The sequence below is a fragment of the Geospiza fortis genome, unplaced genomic scaffold (genome assembly GCF_000277835.1).
Source record: "Geospiza fortis unplaced genomic scaffold, GeoFor_1.0 scaffold40, whole genome shotgun sequence".
Lineage (NCBI taxonomy): Eukaryota > Metazoa > Chordata > Aves > Passeriformes > Thraupidae > Geospiza > Geospiza fortis.
In genome coordinates this window covers 27,941,750-27,961,265 of record NW_005054297.1, presented here as the reverse complement: position 1 = coordinate 27,961,265, position 19,516 = coordinate 27,941,750, and positions in this window count along the sequence as shown.

Here is a 19,516-nt window from a genome sequence, read left to right as displayed (position 1 = left end):
CTCCGTTGACTGCAAATTTAGGCCTCTGCAAATTTAACTGCACGAATTCTGCCTTTGCAGAATGGTATGAGCAAAGGGAGCCTAAGTGAAAGGGAACTGGCTATTACATGCAATTCATCTTTTCTGAGTAGAAAAAACCCCAAGCTTCCCAAAGACTTTACCTTGATTTGAAGCTGAATGTTTAAAACACATAAAAGCACTATAATTGAAAATACATTCTTAGCATGTATGACACATATGTTATTACAATGTTCAGCTTGTTGTCATTTTAATTTGACCTAATTGAACAGTCCTGAAATAAAAAACAATTCTATGGCAACTCTCACATCTCACTGTACAAATATACACGTGGTACAATGCGTCTTTGGGAAACTAAGTGGGAATTTTGAAACCCACCACTTTTATTATTCAAAAGTAATTATTCTTCTTCCTGTAGGCATTCTTCTGTTCCAGAAGCTACTAAAGAGTGTTTTCAGATTAATCTGAAGACAGCAAGTAACCACTCGTAAGAAAATCTATTTGAAACTTTTTAGTATAAAAGCTAGAGTGGGGTACTGTGTGCATCACGGCATAAGAACTAAAAACTGTTCCAACAGCTAAAAATACCTCTAGCTCTTGTAGCATATTTCAAGTGTTTCCAACGGTCCTATAGCTTCAAACTATTCGCAGTTTCCAAAACAGCTGATGGAAAATTAAACCCCACCTGGATACATTTTGTAGGGCACATTACAGGTTCCCTAAAACACTTTACCACTTCACATAAAAGAAAGAACATATTTATTATGCTCTCTGCAGCTAAATTGCTACACAAGTAAATTGTTTTATTTGTGCCTTCTCCAGACAATGATACTTTTTGACAGTGACATTTAAGTGTTCTGCATTCATCTTACAGAGTTGGAGATCACTCAAATTGGAACAAAATTTCTTTGATAAGTGAAATAGGCCTGCAAGCAACTGCTATTTTTGAAATATGTTCATTTCATCAAGGTGAATTTTTGTTTGTGAGATTTTTTTTCCTAAAAATATTATTGCTAGATACTATTGTTCCATTGTGATCAACTGACACTGAGTATCTAGAAAGAGTTTAGATATTTTAAAAAGATGTTATCAACTGATAAATATTATAAAAGATAGATAAATAAATGTTATCAACTCTTGATAAATAGATATTTTGAAAAGAGGACACACAGTCATGAGAGCTTGATTTAAGTGCTATTTTTATAAGTAAACCTGAATAAGGCAAATTAGGTCAGCAAAAAACATCAATTGCAAAATCTATCTGTTTATCTTAAAGTATTTTACTACTGGAAAAAAGAAAAAAAATTACTTTTTTGCCTTTAATCCACCAAACTTCTTTATTTAAACTGAAGTTTACAAAGTATTAGCAGTAAGTTTCTCTACTGCATACTTGGAAATGTGTAGTTCTCTGGGCAGCTCACAGACAGAGGGAAACACCCCTTCCTGACCATAAAAGGTCTGAGTGCATGTTCTCAAGTGGAAAATGTGTGGGATCTTATTTACAAACGTATAAATACATGCCATTCCTTTGCGCTCACAGGCACACTTGAAAGCGAGCCAGAAAAGGAAGTACTAGCAACTTGATCTGAGATTTCTATTACATTTTGTCTGGCAGGGTACCACTTCAGCCTGTATTTTCATAAATGTCTAATTATTGCAGTGAATAAGGTCAGAAAATATTGCCCAAATATGAATCACGTTTTTCAGTCTGTGCTCCAAACATGTCTTTCTCCTCATTCCTCCCCCAACACCTTTACACCCTCCTAAGGCAGAGATAGGAGACCTGGGGGAAAGGCTCAAGAGATCAGTACAGGACCCAGCAGCAACCAAGAAATGAATGTCACAGCAAGCAGCTTTTCCCTTGGGAAGGGTTTCCAGCAGACAAGAGCCCCTGGCAAGCAGCGTGGCACTGGCACTGTCCCCAGGGACACCAGGCCCTGCTCTTAGCACTGCCCACCCAGAACCAGCCTTGGTTCACTACAGGCTTGACTTCACAGGGTCATCCAGATTTCAGCAGAGCATGCATTAGGCTGCTCACAATCGTAGAATCCATTCATTCTCCCAAAATCCATTCGAGAGGAAAAAACCAAACAAATAATAGTTCAATTGCTAGGCTCTCTCTAAATATAAAAGGCAATCTTGAAAATTATTCTTCTAAATTATCTCAAAATAAATTACAAATAATTTTTCAGGGTAAATTTAAAGATGACTTTCAGTTCAACAATTTAAACAAAATAGTGCCATGTCATTTTCTAGAACTGCAGATTTTAAAAATACTTCTAGAAAATAAGTACCTGGTTCTTATCTTGTCATCTCTACTTGATGAGGTTAGGGAGGATTATCATTTGAGTAGGTGTTATTTATTCCATGCATAAGAACTGGAATTTCTGAGCACAGAACAAACCAGAGGTACACGAGTTCTCCAGTAATTTACTTTTCTAAGAATATTTTTTATTTTGGTTACAGTCAAAAACCCCATTCCTAAATGCAGAATGGCATCCAAATGCTGACTCAAGTGAAAATTGAAAGAGAGTTAGGTGAAGCATCTGGTATTCTAAAATATGTTTTTCTTCATGTAAGAAACCCTAGAAAATATTCTGTTTAAAGAGGAGAGGGGAGTGGAAATCAATCACTATTCACACACAAGGTAGACAAAGGTGGGGCTACCTCATGAGAGAAACTCAATAGTAAACAAATAAAATTCAAGTCTAAAATAGGGCAAGGAACAAGATGGGAGACCAGCAACTCCTTTGCAATATCTTAGTATCACTGGCCACATTGAAGAACCTGCTTACCCCTAGGGGCAGGTTCTCCTTCAAACTAGTATCTAAAATAATCAGCAAAGATTAAAAAAAACCTCAAACCCTTAATTCTCTGCTCTTCTGAGGCAGAGGAATAATATAGGAGGAATAGATTCTGGCCAGGAAGATTTACAAATGAAAAAAATGTCTATGGGAAGAAAACCAAGGCCAAAACAAACAGAACACCACTTGACACCACAACCTAACACTAGGAAAGAACACTTGAGAAAGTTTACTTTCCATTTTTACAGTCACCACCTGATTTACAGCATCTTTTACCCATATGAACAATGATATACTTGAAGTGGAACATTGAAATGTCTTGATCCTGTGAAATTTATAGCTTTGACGCACTGCAGTCTCTATCACTTCCAGATCTGAGCACAACACAAAGCAATTTCTGAGCATCTTTCGCATGTGCAGAGCTGCTGTATGTCCTACTGGGGCAGGACTACACATCTGAGGGGAAAACCTGAATATTAGGAACTTGAGGCAAAAGCATGGAAAACTAGAGAAAACACTATTACTGTGTAAATCCAGGGTCTTCTCATACCTTGAATACTGCTTCCCAGTATCTTTTGATACTCAAAATACCAGAAGATACATGCTTTATGTGCATTTTTGCACATAAATGTGCATATTTGCTACAGGCAAACACATAAACACTGTGCAGGAGAACAAGGCTTGGAGCAGCTACTAGCTGAGGTTTCACAATAGCTGATCAAATCCAAAAATCATGGGCAAAACCAAAGAGCAAGATGATACTGAATAAAATGATCCAACAGTGTGCATGAAACAACCAAAATAAGATATTTACCAGTTATGTGGTTAAACTTTCTCGCTAGAAACTGTAAATAGAAAAAGTTTTCAAGACGTAAAAAATCCCTTGGGCTACCAAACACCCAAATTCTGCCTGCAACTTACACAAATTTCTGACTCCTACAACACTGGAAGGCAGGAGAATAGTCCAGGGAATCATTGTTACATTCCTTACTGGGTATTGTCAAGCAAAACACACTGAGCCAACAATACCTTTAATTTGGCCTGGAATGGCTGCTATTACCTTCTAGAACTTTCTCAGGGAATTGCCTTGGCACACTGGTTTCATTGCGAGTGCTTTCTTTTAATCTGCAGTCCTGAGATCACAGCATTATACCTAACCTTATCTCTTCCTTTTGGCCTCATTACCATTTGATGATATTCAAAATTCACATATTATTCCAGAACTTTAATTACCTTGCCTTGCCCACCTTTAATAAAATTGTTTCATCTCAAATACAAAGCACTTCTTTTTGAGCACAATCAACAATATTTTTTCTTGAATTCTCCTCAACCTAATATTAATTATACAAGCTACCTAGCACTAAGTTTTACTTCTTTAAAAATATCCATATTTTCAAGGTAAACTGATAATTCTTATTTAATTTTTTCTTGGTAAATAGGAGTCATGTCTGAGTGAACTTTGCAATTTTTCTGCCCATCATTCCATTCCATTTCTCTTTTTCTCAATGATTTTAGTTCTGTTTTCCTACAGTCTCCCCAAGTTATAAATGAAATTTAACAAATTGACTGTTTAGTCACATCTTCCATGTAAATATCTCAAAAAATGCTAAAACAGGTCCAAAGTCGTGTAAAGCTGGGCAACAGAACAGCAACTAAATTCTTAAGAGATGCAAATGGTAGATAAGAACCTCAGAGTAGTTAATAAAAGGTTGGTCTAATTACAGACATTATGGTAGAGCAAGAAAATTTAGAGTTTACAAAGGCATTAATGGGGACCAAAAGCAATTCTCCAGTTTCATTTTGGTCAAAACAGTGTGCTAACCTGCAGCAAGTGATAGGGCATGCCAGTCACTGCCTCAACCCTCCAGCATGAATGGGGTGAGAAAGGCAAAAACATAACAAACCAAGCAACAAAACCCTCACAAACAATTAAAGAAGAGCCTTCACATCCCCTCCAGTATGAACACAGATGGAAGACCAGCACAGTCTTCAAACCCTCTTCATCTAACACCATATTTCTTTGAAAGCCTGCTCAATTAGTAGTAGCTAAATCTAATTTCAGCTAAGATACAAGAACAGAACCTCAGCCTTGTGTTTTCAACTGCTAACTGCCCATGCTTTGTTACTACATGAATGATGCCATGATACCAAGAAATACAACAGAAGTGTTACACACAGAGACTGTCATTAAATGAAGACCCTGGCAACATTTTTGCCTCAAGGCAGCAATAAAAAGGTCTTCATGATCCTAGAAGATTTTTGCAAGTGCTTCAACAAAGTTGTTGATACTACCTAAAGCCTAATGCACAGCTACAGCTTGAAAAGTTTATATTTAAATTGCATATGAATACAATTGTTGGAGGTGGCATCTTCATCATCAGATAATCCTCTGCAGAGAGATCAAGATGGTAAAATTCTAAAGCAAATTATAGGAAAGCTATGAAAAGAAAACAGAATTATTCTAACCTCAGAAATTAACAAAGAAATATATTACTTTACCTTAAAAAGACAAGTAACTATCTGAAGCCATTTAGAGAGTTATTTTCTGGACACAATCCTTTTGAATGTAATATTGCTTATTTGAACTGGTATTTGTAAATAGAGGTTTGAAGAAGTAGGGAAAATATTGCACCTAGAACCAATGTACCAGATACTCTATCAATAAAGGAATAAAATTCAGAGAAGCTGAATTACATGCAGAAGGCTTCAGTTGTGGAGCTGAAGGAAAGTCCAGAACAGGAAAAAATTTAAGAACAAAAATTTTTACCCACCTTAAAAACAAAACCTAAACCTTTCATTTTCAGAGAATGAAAGTAGTTTCTTTGAATTAGATCTTGTTTGCTTACAGACATTCTTAAATCTGTATGGTATTACTACTTTTACCTTGCTAGTGTCACTACTTTTTAAACACAGAATTTATTGAACTGCAAAAGACAGCATCTTAGCAGCATCTCTTCCTCTACTGAAGAGAAAGCATTTATTCCCATTACCTGGCTAAAAACCATCAATATCTTTCATGGAAAAGATCAAGAGAAAAATTATTTACCAGATATGGTATTTTAGTGGGTCCCCATTTTTTAAAACCATCTTTCTTATGGTGCTTCTCTACTCTTTGCTACCAAAGGTAGCAGTAACATAAACATCTTGGTCCTTTGAGCAAATAATCCCATTGTGTTTATGGGGCATTCTTTGTTATCAAGTCACCTTGAACAGAAGGACTGATGACTTTTTGTTTTGTTCAGTCTTCAGGAAGCGCACCCCAGAGAACTCCGGTAGGATGCAAGATCTTTCCCTCTAGCCTGTTCTAACTGTGACAGAAAGCAGATGCCAGCTGAGCACTCAAAGCCCAGTGCTGACCATTATAACTCTTATTTCTGCTAAAGGTGGCTGCAGAGGTTCCAGGGCTGTTCATAGGCAGAGAAATTACCAAAGCTCCTCTTCCTCCTGTTTTCCCCATCCATGTATAAATATGTATCTAACCATTTCTGATCAAAATGTTTTTGGCAGGTGCAAGATGCTGACCTTTCTAATCAAAAAGCAACCCTCTCACCTATGTCTGATTTGCACACTTTTTCCTTAGGGCTCAGTTTATTTTAAAAAAACTTCCAAAATGCACACACACACACACCAAAAAAAAAAAATCAGAAATAAGAGAAGGGAAGCTTTGGATGCAAAGTTATTTATCCTCAGAAACATTTCAGGTGCTATGAAAAAAATTATTTTAAAAGTGTCAGGATAACAAAAAAAAAAAAAAAAAAGGTTGCAGTGAATCTATATTGGCACCAAAGTACCACTGAGCAGTTTGTTACATTTTATCCTCTGGCTTTAAGGATCAAGTTCCTAGTAGCAGCATAAGCACGTGCCAGAAAAGTAAATTTAGATTTTTTTAGATTTTTAGAAATATTATAATTTCCTCTTGTTTAAAATAATGACAAGTATTGGTACAAAGCCATCCCTGAAAGCCACACTTACTGGCCACATAGAAGACAAGCAATTTGAAAGGTCATGTCTGATCTCCTAATTTTGGTGCACCAGAAAAAAAAACACAGGAAAATAGAGATAGCTCATGTTATGAATCCAATATTGATAAAAAGCCTAAGCATCTGCTACTTTATCTGTAGTTCATCAGACATATAAATGCTTACATGTCACTGAAAAATGTTTTAGCATGAAAAAATTGTAACAGCTGAAAGAAAGTTTCTCTCCTCACTCCCTGGGATATGAGCCCTGATTACCTACATGTTTAAACCACCAACACCATACACACCCTACGTTTTGAGGAACAGCCCATCAAAAAGAGCTGTCAGTAATGCTCAGGACAAACCAAGCCAGTACATTGCAGTGTTTATGAACTGATCACTGTATTAGCTGTTTACAGCTTCATGTCCCGTACCAGTAAAAAAAAATCTTCCAAACTCCCCTTTTAAATAGCTCTACATGATGGAAAAATCAGGTGATAACAATCTAGAAGTATCAAATAAGTTCCTCATGCACAACAGGATGAAAAAAATAATTAACCCCATTCAGTAATCATCAAAGAAGAGCTACTTTGCTGGAGCCCTTTTGTTCATTCTTCTACTATAGAAAGCAAAATAAGACACAGAGAAAAACAATTTCCTTGCAGTCTTGTCACAGCATCTTGGTTTCTTCTCTTGTTAAATTTCAATACAGACTTCTTTCACATTTCTGTCTTTATCTCTCAACATATACCACTTCCTCAGGCTTTAAGGCACTCAATGTTGTTCAATTATTCTGCAAACTGCAAATAGAGCATTCCTCCCTTGCACAGAGGCAGAAGCATGGGGGTGTTTTGTTACAGTTTTTATCAAATTTTTGACAAGAGCACAAATATTCATATCTGTCCATTAGCATTTTACTGTAAATGGCGTAGAGATCCTGTTGTTCAGAATACAGCTTGGATTAGCTGAGTAAAAGAAAGCTATAAAAGAAAATAAAACTTAAAATATGAAAGCATGACTAGCTTTTATCTTTCTAATACTATTTTACATAAATAAACTTTATTACACTTTAACCATTATTAGTTGGGATTTTTTTCAGATAAGAAGCAATTCAGATGCAGTAAATGATTTTTATAGCTAGACAGGCACAGCCACCATAGCAAACATGAACACAATTGCTGATTTTTATTTCACATTTAATGGACACAATAAAAAATCTGAAAAAGAAGTCATCAAGATGTTTCCCTTTTCCAGGCTTTGAATTAATGACAAGGTCTTGATCTTGCAAGCTTGCATCATGTAATTTTTTTCATTCTAACTAGATCAAATCACTTCCCAACTTCAATGGAATTCCTCATTCAAGGTCAAGCCCTTTTGCGTATCTTAGGGAACAACTCCACAATACATCTTTGCATCTTTTACATCTATCCAATCCAAAGTACTGTCAGTGGGGAAGTTCAGGGATTGGAGCTAGTCAGCTGGTAACCCACTATTTATAAAATAAGTACACATAATAAATTGCTGGTAGATATAATAGCATATTTTATAGCAATTAGCAACTTTAGAACTGCTTTTATGTTAAGGATTTGACTAAAGCAGGGACAGAAGTTAATATTTTTGATAACAGCTTGCTTTTATTTAAGTATATTACAAGCTATCTTTTAGAGTAGACTTTGAGCTTCAAAGTAATGAATATTCAGCAAAACAATGGAAAGGAAAAATGTAACTGAGAAAAACCAGCTACCTCTGAAAATAATTATATTTTAGTTGACTCTGAAGTCTTAAATCAGCCAAGGGATCGCAGTAGAGACAGCAATAAGAAATTGTTTTTAATAAATTAGTTATTAATAAATACATGATCATGCACTTGAAAAATTGGAAAAAAACACCACTAAAAAGCCAAACAAAAAATCTCCTACCTATTAAAAAGTTCTTTCTGAAGATCCTAGAGTAGGGCTAAGGAATCAGGACTGAGAAACCAATAGCTCCTACATTCTGTACTCAGTAGCAACATCTGGGTACACACAAATTCCAAAACCAGATGCTGTGAACCCTCTGCAGCCACACATTATCCCTCTGTGGAGGGGAGAGCTCAATGTGCAGCTTGGCTGTGGCTGATGATACACATGTTCAACAGCCACTATTAACAGCCTGGAATTAAATTATTTTAAGAACAGTTAACATGCAGAAGAGCAGAGAAGATTCCATTCTTCCCAAACCCAAAACCATGGAAATAAAATGTAAATATTTTCACGTTACCCAGTATTAGTTGATCTCCATGTAAATATAAAAGATTACTATTTAAACTCTACACCATTTATTGAATGTTTTAGGGCCTGTTAACTGATAGCCCACCTTAAATTCATTCAAAATACTTTTAGCTCCAATATTCACCATTGCTTGCCCAAGTCAACTTAAAACAAGAGGGTCTTGGATTCTTGCTTTCTTTCAAACTACAGAGTTTTCATTTGATTTCTTTTAAATATCTTAAAAGCAATAACAATTTGGAAATATTTCACTGCTGTTTCATTGGGTATTACCACTACACCAACCTCCATATGCATCTTGACAAATGAGGCCCATCAGAGTTTTGTAAGATTCTTACTGATAAGGCAGGCACACGCTTTAGAAACATGTTTATCTTTCTACTTGACAACTATACAAAACCATCTTTTTCCCCACAAGCAATATGAAAATCTTGCAAATCAGGCAGGTATTTAAGCACCAGAGATCTCTTTACTGTCATACTCTGCTGAGATGTGGCATTCTTGAGGTGTCAGATAATCACAAAGACAATCTCTGTAGTCCCTCTTCAAATGAAAATTATTGACCTCAAACTCTATGCCAGTACTACACACACACACACCAGTTCTTGCAGGTACTGAGAACAGGTATGGAATAAAGATTCCCAAGGAAGAAACAAAAGGAAAAAAAAAGGTTTTTCTCAGCATCTTATGCCATTCTTTATAAAGACTCTTAGGCAGATAGGTAAGGATTGCTGAAAGACTCAACAGTCACAAATTCAATCTCCATTTCAAAAGGAACCCAAGGCTGCAGGCAAGTACTTTCGGACTTCTCATAAGTACTCATATAGCAAGTACTGTGAGAAATATAGTGAGTACTTAGCAGAATTTTTAGAGTATTTAAAATTTCAGACTCCAGTCTGCCTATAAAAAATGCAGAAATGCAGTGCACCTTGGGCCTGGGATTTTTGAATGACACAAAGAAAGCAAGGCCATCAAGAATCTTTAGCCATATTTTAAAACAATAGGCAAGGTCAAATCCAGCTGTTTAATGTCCTTTTTATAGAGATCATGTTTGTTTTGGAGCCATTACTTTTTAGCTGTCAATTAAGAGGTTTTACCTCCCTTTCAGACCCATTATAGTTTCACAAGCAACAGAAATGTTGGTAGGTATAAACCTCCCTGTGAAACAACAGACCAACTAAGTAGTAAGATGGAAGCCTTGAAATATTAAGATAGACCACTTACCCAAAATTTATTTTTGGAACACAAACTGTCAATAATATACATATAAACCTTTTCGACTTGACACTGTCTGATGCAACATTCATTCAAATTGCTTCCTGAAGGACTTCTTCAAATGCTGCATAATCACACATACACATTTTCCAGGTAAGAACTGCTAGTTTCACAGGCACATTATCAAGCACAAGAGACACATCAACAGTCCATTATTTAGCACTGTACATACAAATAGAGAGCTTCACCCATGTACAGTCAATTACTACTAACTCCAGACTTGTGCTTAGCAAAGTTATTTTCTTTCTGAAATGATCTGCAGATTTTAGTGCATGAAGAGTTATGAAAGGTAACTGAAGTTGCTTTGGGAGTCAGAGAGCAAGCACATCCCATGAGAGGGGAAGCACCCCATAGTAGCTAGCACCAATATCCCTCCCACAAATGTGAGAAAATTATCCATCCTTAGGCTTATATTTGTATCAAAGAAAATAAATGACCCACAGAATGCATCTTAACATGCAGAAGTCTTATTTTTCACTCCTCTCCAACAAGTGATGAAGTGAATTAGGAGGGCCTTGTGAGGTGACACACCATGGATAACACGTTCAGTGCTTCAATGAGATATAACACACGTTTCTGTGACTAACACAGCTTAGTTTGGATCACAGTCACTGCTGTTCTGGGCAAACCTATTTATACTGACAGAGCAGAGAGCCAAAATGGTTGCTTTGTAATTAGTTCAGGCATGCTTGAATCCAGAGGGGAAACTCTTTTAGTTGATTTTCCCTGGGAATACTACAAAGTTCCACTACGGCTTCACAGCGTAACCATGAAGATTAAGAAAAGCTCTCAATTCACCTAGAGAAATAACAAATCCTACATCTTGGCTTTACTCTGAATGCACTGAAACGTTCGAAAACACTTTTTCTGAAAATTTGTCATCTGCAGTATCAAAGGCATTCCTAGCAGAGAATGCAAATCTTGTTGAGGGCAAAATTCAGTCAAAATGACTGTAAAAACTTAATCCACACCTTTGAATTTGGACTGAATATCCATCACTTAAACATCTTGTAAATGACCCAATTTGTTTACATGGCCCTGTAGCTTTTTATGACTTTTCCATAAAGAAGTTATTACATCCATTACTTTTATTTTGTTTTAGAGCATTTGAATGAGCCCCAGAACCACAAGCAAGTGAAACAGATTCTCTGCAGATGGAAGTGGCCTCATATAACTCTCCACTACCGGTGGAATAGTCAGAACAACACTTCCAGTTTGGAAATGCCATACCTTCACACACAGCAAAAGAATTTCCTGTGCCATATGTCTTTTCTAATGTTTAACTATTGCATAAAATGAGTGCTGGTTTCCTTGTCAATGCAAGGAGGAACTCAGAGCCCCTAGGACTGATGCCCTGGATTGTCTGGAACAAGGGTGAGCACAGTTGGATAGTTACTCAGAGAATTATACTGGAGGAGAAAAAGTAACAAAATAGGAAATAAAATCAAACATAGATATTCTAGCTGCTATCATACAATAGCTCATCCAGTGAGGCTCCCTAGATAACCGTTTAGTAAAAGACTGGACAACTGAGTTATGTGAAAAGATTAACTAAAGATAACAATTGAAACAAGTGATACTGTGCATTAATTCAGAAATGAGTACCTCTTCCAGCAAGGTCACTTTCCCACTTCATGTGCTTTTAAACAAATAATGCTGAAAAGAGGCATAGGGAAATTAGTAGCTACAGATTGACAGGGAAGGTGTGCTAAGAGCATCTCCAAAATCATTTTTCCAGTGTAAACTACTCTTCAAACATTACATTCCCTAGTATTTTACACACACAGAAACTTATGACTTTGCTGATATGTGCCAAACTGAATAACGGTTTGAATATTGAAACTATGAAAACGGCACCACTATTTTACCTTTTACTGTTTGAACCTAGTTTGAAGCCCATTTATCAGATTACAGGACCAATTCCCTAATTAATTGCAGCATCTAACTCCTTGCCCCCCCCCACCTTCTTACATGATTTATTGACAATTCATAATAAGAATACTACAGCAGCAGCAATGTAAAAATGAATTAACTGTACAGAAAACGCAAGCAGCATTGTTTCCTCTTCCCAAGACATCCTTTGCTTTTTCTGAGACAGACAGATTAAGGTTCCAAGAAAAGCCAGATATGGGTGATATGGGATCCAGTACCCAAAATTATCACTGGCTATGCCAGACATTTGCTGAAACTAGGAAGACCTCCCCTGCTTTCCTTTAGTAGTACTGTTGTATCATAGAGAACTTATTAGGATAAGTACCCAACCAACAGCACTGTTCATCTAGAAAAACCAAGCCCTAAAAAATTAAAACCAAAGATTTTTAGTTCTAGCCATAACACATGACCAAAGAAAAGCCCTGGCCTGCCTGCCTTTACCAAGCTTTATTCAGGATCAGTGGTACCCTCCACTTCATGTGGAGAAATCAGCACAACAGTGACCAAATTAAGCCATGCCTGCATGCTCTTTTAATGCAATTAATAATCAGTTTTAACTAATTCAATGAGAAATTTCAGTGTTTTGGGCTTTCAGGCAAGTAGGAACAGAGGTGACCTTCAGCCTAGAAGAATCTCCTTAAAACACCCATGTTTATAATGATGCCTTGAATGAATTTACCACAAAATGGCAAGTTTAATGAATAATTTATGAGGATTAATTCTCTAAAAGGCACATTGCCGAAGAAAAAAAAGGTGTTATTGATTATTCCCTTGCAACTCTCATTCTCAGTAGTACAAAATGATGCCACTTCATTGGAAATAACCTTCAAAAATTTTCTTATTTTGTTTCTCTTTCTTCCTGTACTGTATTAAAGGGAGTTAAATTCATATCGTCCTTCCCCAGCCCCAAACCCTGCACGTAAAAATGGCAGAAAGAAAATAAAATTCCAAAAACATAAGCAGCAACCATCACTGTGAAGATCCTCACTGCAGAGTTAACCTGCATAGTCTTAAATTAGCACAGAAGAATGACAATAATAATCCAGTGGCTCAAAGAGACTTTGCTAAACAGCTGAGGAGTTCTTTTAACTTCAGCTGCAGCCAGCTCACATGAGGGTCTGGTCAGCAAAGGTGAGAGCACATTGCCATGGCTTGAGGGAGGCACACACTCACAGCACTTGTGGCAAGAAGCCAAGCAGGCTCCGAGCCCAGGGCAAACATTAGGTCATGCCTATGCAGGGAGAACACCAAAGTCCAACACTGAGGGCATGCTCAGCAAAGATGGAATAGCTGGAAGAAAACGAATTAAGATCAGAAAAAAAACAGCACTTGCAAACCCTAATGCAGAAGGCTTGAAGGAGATCAACGAATTAGCTGGGTTTTCTCCTTTGTTTATACTAGTTTTTTAATAGTTCTTATACTCTCTGTGTGTAAGACTTTCTCCCAGAGCATCCAGAGTCCTGCCTTTTGTCACCCAGCTGTGAAAACTGAATAGGTTATGGAAATGCAGTGAGTTATTATTGTACACGTGCTTTGTAAAGATGAGGTACCTTCACACATAAGAAGACTGCTTAGTATGCTGTAGAATTGTGAAATTAAACACAAATAGCCCAATGTAACACTGAAGATTTCTTTGAAAAATCTCAATAGAATGATGCCAAGAAGAGGTGATCAGAAGACAGATGAATCCTAAGGCTAGGACGTCTATGGAACAAATTTTCCAGGCATTGTCACCTTAAAATAACATCCTACAGTGTAAGAAAGCCCCTTCAAAATACCAATTGATATTTTAGCTTCACAATAACACATTATGAATTTTCACTTACCTAATTAAATAAAAGCATTTCATATTCAAATACAAGCTGAAAAAGTTCTTCCCAAAAGGGAATGACAGGGCTGAAAAAGTCTTAACATGCAATTCATTCCTCAGAAACTTCAAAACAACAAAGCACTCATACAGACACTTAAGTGCTACTAAAATAACTATGCTTCTATGTGTCAGCTCTATTTCCTTTCTGTTCCAGTAACTATTTCTAAGTCACACTGGTTTCTTCTAAAAGGCTACATCTGTGCAGGCCAATTCTTAAGACGCTTACACACCAAGAAGTGTATTTCCCATGGAATGCACTTTGGGACTAAAAAGCAAAGGCAAGGCTCTCTCTCAAAGCTAAGAGCTATCTATAAAGCAATTGAAGAGGCTCATTTCCCAGTAAGGGAAGTGGGCTTGCTCAGCACATCCTCTTTCTAGTAATCAGGAACTGCCAGACATAGCAAAAACCAAAAGCAGCAACCACCCAACAGAGACAGAAACCCCCAAAACCACTGCTACAATTCACAACCACTGCTGTATGATGTAAACCAGTACTTTGCTATTACATGTCAACTATGTAATAATTAAGACTCAAAGAGTCTGGAAAAAGCTCTAAGATATAAAAGACATTATGTTTATGGGAAGATAAAGTTGAACATAATCTCTTTAGCAATACAGCTGTCTCTTACTCAAGGCATGCCTCGTGTTTCTTCTCCATTATAAAACTCTGACTGACAGACAAACTAAAAAGCCCCCAAACAACATGACATAAAGCTTTGAAGTCCAATCTACAAACTTAATAAGAACTAGTTAAAAATAAGATTTTACACTAAATTCCATTCCAACCCTAAAGAAATATATGGACAGGTTGGAATGACTACATATTTGAGACAAGGAGTAAAAAGTCTGTGCTTTTAAAACCCTTATTTTACCTAACAGAAGAAACGGAGAGAAGCAACAGGCCTAAGGAAAAGTCCCAAGCATCACTCTGCTGAATTGCAAACAATATGCCAGAAGTCAACTACAAACACAAAAAAAACCGTTTTAAAAACTTTCTTCCTCTGCAATTTGTTGTTGTGTTGAACAGCTTCTCTAATTTGCCACAATCTTCTGCTTAAAGTCACAAGAGGATGTGCTGTAACTCATTACTTTCCAGGAAAACAGCTTTAAAACATTTCAAAACAAGCCTTGGACTAGGCAGAAATAGCTTTTACTTGAAAAAATTGCGTCGCTATCAACCTTCCCTTTAGCTGATACAGCTTATCTATTATTCTTCCTTCTCTTCTCAAAGCTAAGACAATTTTTGCCAGCCAGCAGTAGTCAATAGGCTGTGCTGGCACTCTTCACTTCAACATGAACCAGTGGAAATGGCATCAAACCACGATAAAGTATGTTCCGTTATAACAGAAAATTTTGCAGTCAAATTTTATTTCTGCTTTCAAGCAAAAGGACTGACACTCCTGCCTGTAAGGATTCAATGTGCTGCATCACTTGGACATCCACACATTTTCCTGATGTTCAGCCCAAGGTAAAGGAACTTAATCAGAAACCCTTTGCTGCGATGCTGTCCCGCTTGCTGAATTAACTGGGAGCTCTCTCTGGACACAGACAAATCAAGGAATCCTCTGTGTGGTTCAGAGTAGGTGTGGCAGGCCACACACACATCGAGGTGATGAGACTCTTCTTCTGGCACTTCAGCTACTCACTCCGTTCCAGCTGCATCCACCAACTTTTCCCAAGGATGGACTGAAATATGCAAGTTTCAAACACTGTCTCAAGGACACACTTTTGGGTTTGGTTTATTTAAGCTACATGAATCTTTCCCATTTCAGAAGATTTAAGAATATGAAGTGTTCAGTTAGTGAAACTTATTATTAGGGATTTCCATTCATGTGAAGGAAGAAGAAAACCAACCAAATTCCTTTCGAGATCTGTGAAAAGACAAATCATGACTGACACATTACCTGTGCTGCAGAATTGGCAGAAATCAAATGCTTGAGTTTTCTAAGATGTACTTCAGAAACTCTGTTTACTGCAGTTCAGTCATACTTGAAACTGACTGAGGAAAATCAGTCCTGGTAAGTTTCTAACTGACATCAGGTTCTCGGCCCTCTGAAGTCATTCAGTACCACACTTGAAATGTACACACCACATAAACTGTACACATTATTTCTTATGGCATCCAACAGTCGTTTTTACATTATTTTCTATAGATACACTCATATTTCTCATAGAAAATGTAACAGCTGATAGCTTAGCAAAATTACTTTAAACATTTATTGCATCTTGTTCTAAGGCAGCCAAGAAAATAGATTCTCCTGCCATCTCATGTTGTAATCAAATCCAGATTAAACTAATAACATCACATAAGCAGGTGCACTCAAGACTAACAGGGTTAAGTCACTAGAATTAAGTCATTCACAGTACTCAACCCCCCAACAGCCCCCTCAGACATTTCTGAAGCTACAGAAACACATACATGACAATACAATGTCAAAAACAGGAGTCAAAAGCAGATAGAAATGAAGAAAGTAGAAGTTAACCATTGAATTAATCAAATTCAATATAAGACATTCAGTTTTGTGATTTAAAAGAAACTGAACATTCAAATTTTGACTCTGCTTCAATATGGAAAATTTGTAGTAAATACCTCAAGGAGCCATAAGAGAAATGATAAAGCCACCTAAGTATGAAAAAGCCTTGAAAGCATAATCTTACAAATTGTAGAAATGAAGTCCACTCAGATAAACGGAAGCCCTCACTACATGCACCATTTACTATTACTTTACTTTCCAGAAAACTGTTGCATAAACTCCTTTGATCCTCGAGATGATTATTTACTCAGTATAATAAAATAAAAACATTAAATATAAATAGGATTTTTTCACAGAAATCACATAAAACCCCTTGCTGTCAAGCAGAGTTACAAATAAGACCTGTTAAACGAAAATCTCACTATAACAGAGGGCAGACAAATAAAAACATGGAGGCAGTTTTCAGTGGTTTCAAATGGAGCTACACTGGCCCCACAACAACCAACACAGTGAATTTCCAGGAGGTACCAGTAAAACACTGTGTTCTAAAATATTTAACTTACAATTGTAAAAAAATATTTACACTAGGAAATTGCCACCCAAAATAATATTCACTATGCAGCAAAGCCAAGAGAGCTTCTTATGCAAACAATTAGCAAATGAGTCAAATTGTAATTTTGAATTTAATGTAATGCAGCTATTAAATAAGTAAATATTAGTTAATCCTTAAGTGCATGATTTATCCTTTGAAACACAAGTAGTCCCACTGAATTAATAACTGGTCACAGGCACCTTGAAGCAATAGCTATAGCACCCTTGTGTGCAGCTGAGTAACACTGTAATCCATTCTACTGCAAAGCTTCTTGGCCACTTAGCAGTTTTACAAGTTGAGGACAGAATTTTTATTTGTAGACTGCATGAGTAAAAAATCTCCCTTTCTCCTGACCAGAGATTATTTGGCACATGAACAGCAATATCTCATTCTCATACTCCAGGGAGTTTTAACCTGCCTCTAGCTAAAAGCTATACAATCTTTAGATTGCAGCAGAGTGTAAAAATCACTTTAATTAAATCAAGTAAGAACTGGTTGGACTAGTGTTACTGATCCCCCAAATAATTAAAATCAGTTAAGAAAAGTCAGATGTTGATACTTAGCTATATCTAAACTTGTGCTAATTTTTTTAAGTTTTACAATTCAACAACTATTAAGCAAACTTAAAGTAAACTACAAGAGGAATCTGGACAGTTCTGAGTATAAACTACCACATAATACAGTTTCAGGGCACCTTTTTTTTTTTTCATAACATTTCTCCTGGCTTTGCAGTTGTTCTAAGACACAGTGAGTGTATCTTAGAACATGCCAAATTTCATTGCAAATCAGTTGAAGCGTGACCTAAGGCAGCTGCATTTCTGATATCTGTGAACAGAATCTAGTTTGCACTGTCACATATACTTACACCTATTTACACCAGTTTTGCTTCTATGCTGTATGATCTACCTTTTACACTGTTGTGATCCCATTGTTGCACCCTGGAGGCCTTTCAGGGCCCAGCTGCATTATCCTGGAATCCTGGAACAAACCTTTTAGAGGAGACTGACAGCATAGCAGGTTTCTTGCCAGTCCTGACAAAGTTAAAGCAAAGCAATGACAATACTCTGTGTGTTGATAAGCTCCATACACACACCATGCAAATTTAAGAGAAAGTAGCAAAACAGTACGAGACATTGGTATATAATTGCCAAGCCCACTTTGTCACAAACTGGTGCCCTAAAGCCTCTAAACACCAGGTAGGATAGGAAGGTGTAGAAAGTGAGTGATTTCTCACACAGAGCAGATAATTTCCTGTACTGTGCACAAAGTCTGATTGGTTTCCTATCAGAATAGCCCGGTCTCTAAGTCTTTTGATCACTTTCCTCTGGCCCTTCACAGTTGCTCTGATTAGAGATTGATCCCCACGCTGCTCTTTGATCAGCAGCTCCGGCAGTCTGCAGGTGCCATATATCATCACATTAACAGGCCATAGCAGTATTAATCTCCCCCTTTTAAATTTGTTAGTGCGCTGCATATTCTACCCACTCAAAGAACGCTCACAGAGGTCTCTGAAACTTTGCTTTCTACTGGAAGATATAAGATAGAATACTTTTATCTGGGGAGTCCCAAGTTCAAAGTTGAGAGAATTGAATTAGCCTCAAGTCTGCGTTTCTGCTTTATTTCATTACAGTTCAGAGAGTTTTGAGAGCTCCCAGCTTGGCCTTTTGTGTTGGTTTGTGCCCAGGGAGAAAGCTTGTTCTAGCTGACATGCTAAGTACTAAATTTTTCAAACACACCCCCCCGCCCCCCTCCGCCCCGTGCATTAAACACCAGGGTTTCCACGAATGTATGCAAACAGCCTTAATTTTAGATATCCTACACTAAGTGTGGTTTCATGCAGTATATAACATTACAGTTTGTAAAGTATTCTTTAAAATGACTTCATAATAGCAGATCAAGAGGAAAGGCGCTTAAAAATCTGAATAATGTAAATCATATGGAGTTCAGAGGCTAAGCAAATTACACACCCCGAAGCTGCCCTTGCTGTATGAAAGGAGTCTTTCTCCAGCTCTGCGCAGCCCCAGCCCAGGGGAACTTGCATTTGAGAGTTTTCTAAACATTTCAGGTACACTTGAAAGTTAAAAGTAATTCTCATTTCCTATGCAGGATTAGCTCGTTTCCAGCCCGTACAAAACACCACTCATTCACGCACAGACACAAAAATCCACCCCCCGAGAGCGAAGCATTTGGGGTACAAAGCTGCGCGGGTCGTCGTTGGGTTTAGGCTGCTGTTTTTCAGTTTGTTTGGTTTTTTAGCACGGCGAGGCGGGGGACGGGAAGGGGGCACGTTTTGCACCTCAAGCCCCGCAGAAGAGGGAGCCGCCG